Here is a 5581-nt window from a genome sequence, read left to right on the forward strand (position 1 = left end):
AACATGAGAATATTGTATGTTAAATGCTAACTAATAAAGTTATCAGTATTATGGAGTCTTTTTTTTTTTTCCCTTGAGACTGAGTTGCACTGTGTTGTCCTGACTGACCTGACCTAGACCAGCCCAAGTGATCCTCCCGCCTCAGCCTTCCCAGTAGCTGGGGTACTTTTTATTTTTTAAAAAGTTTTATTTAACATTTGCAACCCTGAGAAAATGATAACCCACATGAGTTCAGAAAGTGAATGACTGTTCTTCATTGGACAACCAGAACCTTTTAGTTCTAGCATACTAGTATAGAAATTTTAGCCAAATAAATAAACTTAGTGTCCCAGATTGGGTTCTGTGGAAGCAGAGTTTGAAAGGGATTTGAAATGCAAGACATAGAGTCATTTTTCAGTATTGGTGGGAGGTAGGTTTCAGAATCCCTACAGGTTTACCAAAATTGCAGATGCTCAAGTTCCTCATAAAATAGCAGAGTATTTGAATATAACCATACACGTCCTCCCATACACTTTAAATCATCTATAGACTACCTATAATATTTAATGCACTATAAGTAGTTCTAATATATTGTTTAGGGAACAATCTGAATAAAGGCCATACATGTTCAGTACAGATACAATGTTATTTTAATATTTTTCAATCTGTGATTGCTTGAATTTGTAGATGCAGAAGGAAGCCATGAATTCAGACATCTATAAATCAAGGATCCACTCCTGTGAAAGGAAAAGGCAGAAGAGTAGGAAAAGATGAGAAATGTAGATTGTAATGCAGGCCTGATAAAACAACCAACCCAGAGTGGAGCTCTGGAACTGGTATTCTATCAGTCACTAGGTACGGGCTGCCCTGGGAAGCCTGTGACACCACAGACATTGCAGTTTCCTGCAGTAAAAACAAACCCTAAAGGAGCTAACAGCTTCAGGCAGTCTGCTGACCACACTCCACAGCTGGGCTGCAAGTGCATCCTTGAAGGAGGAACTAAGTGGCATATAATAGTGTGTCTTGGAATTGTCTTTCCATTTCTTTCATATATATTTTTTTTTTTTTTTAGGATTATAGGATGGTTGACACACCACACTCATAAAAGGTAATCAATGAATTTATGACTGACTTAAATACCCAAGCGTTTGCTCCAGGAGCTCTTCCTCACTGCAGATAGCCGGGCCTCTTGGGCACATTGCTATGACAGTCCCAGAGACTCTGTTCAGTCCCTGCCTCCCTAGGCAATGCCAAAAAACTTTATTTCTAACACTGAGGCAACTGTTTCTACTGCCTAGTGACCTCAGGGCTCAATAGGCAGGAAAACTGGGTCATATTTAGCTACATGAATTTTCTCTTTAGCCACAAGAATCCAATCATCAGTTATGAGTTTTCCCTTTGGAAAATAACTTTTACACTAACAGTTTTCTTTTTTCTCCCATGCAACTTGTTCTCAATTCAGGTTTTCTTATGTATTTAAACTATCCCAAGTGGTTTTGATGATCATCTCTAAATTTCTAAGCTAGCAATAGGAGCTAACAAAGAATGTCCTGCTTTCCGGATCCCAACTTCCCTGCCTGCCTTTAAAGAGTGATGATGGGTTTTGAACAAGATGATTTAACTTTAAGGTTCCATTTGTTCACCTATAAAATGAATATTCAGTAGTATCTATCTACCTCTTAGGTTAGCAATGGGAATTAAGTCATTTTCTTTATTAATTGAGCCCATACAGACATTCTGTACTGAAGGATGTATTCATAAATAAAACCCCTGCTCTCATGGAGTTGACATTCTTGCAGGAGAGACTGACAAACACATATATAATTGCTGATTTTAGAAATACTCTGAAGAAAACAACAGGCTGAGGAAAGTGACAAGGGATGCTGTATTAAATTGCATGTATGAAAGGCCTCACTGAGGAGGTGACATTTGAAAAAAAAAAAAAAAAGGAAATGGGGAGAGAGCCAAGGAAGAGAGTATTAGGATGAAGAAATGACAGGTGCCCAGCCTCAGATGAGAGTCTATTACATGCTTAAGAAATGGAAAGAAATCAACATAAGTAAAAGGACAGGTGATGTGAGAGGTCCAGGGACTGGTCATGGAAGGCCATGCAGACCATGAGGAAAGGAGAACTGAATTTATTTCCAAGTATGAAGTAGTACAAAGATTATAAGCAAAGAGGTGATAAAATTTACATTTTCCAGGATCTCTGAGTAATTTGTGGGGAGATATAAAAAAAAGAAAACCAGATCAAAGGTTACAAAAAAGAGTAGCCAATATGAGCCATGATTGTCATTTCTATTAGGTTTGTTGTACTTCAGCAATAGAGGTATTTAAGTAACCTCAATAGATTTTCATAGATTACATACACCAAAGTTCATACACCTGACACAGTTCTCAAGTTCCTATTTAAAGGCTGCTTTATTTTGAATACAAATGAACTTTGACCAACAGTAAAAATTACTGATAAAAGGAGAAAAACCTATTTTATAAAAAGCCTATTTATGATAATAAGTAATGGGCTACTTAGTATCAAAGAAAAAAATTTTAAAAACTATGTAATCAAGTGAAAGAATAGGAACATACAGACTCTGACTATATAATTGTAATTTAAAAATGTTCTTGTGTCTTCAATAAAAGCTACCCCATATTCTCTATAATTTGATTAAGAAGGCAGGAAAATGGGTATTACTATATTTGAGAAAAGCTTCAAAATATATTGGCACTTAAAAACTTGATTTATTTGGAACATTACCTTTTAACCAAAGGCTGTTTTTCCTAATAGCGCTCAATAAGTGACATGTTACTGTATTAAGAAAGGAAATTTTCAGCAACATAACAATTCCAAACATACATTCTAGCCAAACCAATTGGTCATATTGTCCATAGAACCCATGGTATTAGGTTCTTGGAAGCTAAACTTAGTATGTAGCTTATATTTATACAAAACTAGTATGTAGTGTATGTTTGTATACAAATAAGCAAATATTTTGCCTGTGTCCTTTTTCTTCAAAGAATATGCAAATTATGAAAGGAGAATTTTCACTTTCCCAGGTAATCTATTATTTCCTGTTACCAAGAGACAAAAAACTTTTTAAAATTTCTTTATTATTTTTAGTTTAAGTCACAACATTGTCCTTCACTGAACCCTGAATTCAGTTTCTATTCTGGCAACTATAACAAGTCAAACAAGTTTAAACCAAGTCCCTCCTGAGACCAAGAGGTCCAAAGGTACAGTATTCTCCACGTAGTTCACCTTCCTCATCCTTTGCAGTCAAATAATTTATTTTCCTTAACAGATTTAATTGGTACCTTTCCTAAAACCTCAGCACCAATAAAACAAAATGTACACATTAGGTTAAGTAAAACTTATTTTCAAAATCAGGTTGTTGTGGACAAGTTGTATCCATTAACCTCTAGAATAAATCTGAAGGAAATGGTAAGAATTGTGCATATAGAGTCACTGAATAGATGTTCTACACAGCATAGTTTATAATAAAGAGGTGAAACAACAAAGGAATAAATAAAATAACTAGTTCATCAAAAACTATTATATGAGTACCATGGTAAAAATTTTTATGTAAAAGTATTCGTTAAAATTTTTAACTGAAGTGCTCATGATATGATATATGAAAGGAGGATACCAAATTAAGTACAATATACTCTTAACAATGAGACAAGTACATATACATATATATAACAATAAATGTCTAATTCAGTTTTGATTTTCTTCTTTATGCTTTTTATTCCTCAAATTTTCTCCAGTGAGCATGTATTACTTTTCAATTAGACCAAAACAAGTTATTTCTTGAAAATCTCATGGTCAATTTTGTTTCAGTTTAATGCAAAGGTAATGTCTTCATAGCTAGTAAGTAAGTTTTTTACTTATTTAAGAAAATTTAGGAGATAAAAGGTTCTAAATCACTCTAGTCCAGATTTTTGTATAAAAATAAAGACTTTTGTAGCCAATCACCACTGTCAAAAAAAGTCTGAATTATTTCATGCATCTTAAATTACATATTAAATACCAGACTCCATACAGAATGCATATTTTTGAAAAACTGGGAAGTACATAGGGAAAAAAAAGTAACAGTTCACATTCCCTTTTCCAAAAGTGCATATATAGTATTTGTGAATAAATATCAGTATTTGCAAATAAATATACTTTATTTACTTTAAAATATCTACAGTACACCAGATGAGAACACCTGAAAATGGCAAACCTGTAAAATGACTATTTCCTCAACTAAGAATCAAAATACAGGGTCTGACCTAGAATTTTTTATTCTTTGCAGATATAGACACAAAAAATTATTAGAATTTTGAGATATTTTTGTAGTTTGGCAAGAAGAGAAAACTCAGGCTTGAAGTTTAGCTGAGACTTTATCTAAATAGTCATAATTCTGAATGACTGCAGCCAGTGATTTTCCTGCTCATGGAGGTATTCAGGAGGTTCCCTAGAAAACAGCTCACTAAGTATTCAAGAAATAACCTCCTTCTAAGGGCCTCAATTCTTTTCAATTTGTAAAAGTGACTTTTTTTTAATCAATAAAAATATACCATAATAATATACTAATGAAAGTTATTATTAATTAACTTTAAAATACTTAGCTCCAGACCAAATATAAAAGGCAAATTAATTCTTTGAAAGACCAACCCTGTAGCTTTTTCTTCTCAGTGCTCCTTCTCAGCTCTAGCAGAATTCTCAATTTCAACTAGATGAGTCTTTCGACAGTGAGCTTGGTGAGGACTGACTGACCCAACTGGTACAATATTGAGCAGAGCAGCTGATGGAACTTCCATGAGTATATCCCTAATGGTGTGGAGAGGCTAGAACCCCCAGTTTGTAGTGTGTCTTAGGAGTGCCATTTTTAATTTTTAATGTTCCATGGTGTTCTTGCTTTAAGAGAAAATAAAAAACAATTGGAATTCAGGAGCACTATAAGAGAATAGCTTTTCTTTGAAAATGCATGCAATTTTGGAGCTGTCAATTTCAGCTATGTCTCTTTAAATACTTTTTCTTCTAGAATCCAACTGGGTAGATGAGTTTTTATTTTTTTTAATTCCATTATAGAAGTAATAGCCCTGTTTGGGTGTTTTGTAAGCAGATAATGTTCTGCTGGTGACTGTCTTTGCTGTAATGCATTGCTCTGAATTCAGAATTCTATTATTTTACATCTACAGCAGCCTAAAGTGTATTTTTTATAAACAGCAAACTTCACCTCATAAAAATTCATTACATAAGGACATAAACAAGTGCTTTTCCTTCTAGTCATTGGCAGTAAGTGATTCATCAGTTTTCCACAGAAAACCAATTTCATTGCAGATGTTCTGTAATTTCCAATATCCCTGAATTGTAGAACCATATCACACAATCCCAATGCAAGGAATGTGAGGACTTTTTTTAAGGTCTGCACTTAGTCTCTTTAATAGGATTGAATATCATTTGCTGTCTCATCAGTTGTTTTTTTGTTTTGTTTTTTGTTTTCTTAATTAAGAAATCAGTCTCCCTTTCTTCCCTTCAGATGTGGATTCCACACATGGATGGATATCTGTTAGGAAAGTTCAAAGCCAACATATTCCTTAATGTCTGAAAATAATC

Source organism: Sciurus carolinensis, chromosome 1 (assembly GCF_902686445.1).
Source record: "Sciurus carolinensis chromosome 1, mSciCar1.2, whole genome shotgun sequence".
Lineage (NCBI taxonomy): Eukaryota > Metazoa > Chordata > Mammalia > Rodentia > Sciuridae > Sciurus > Sciurus carolinensis.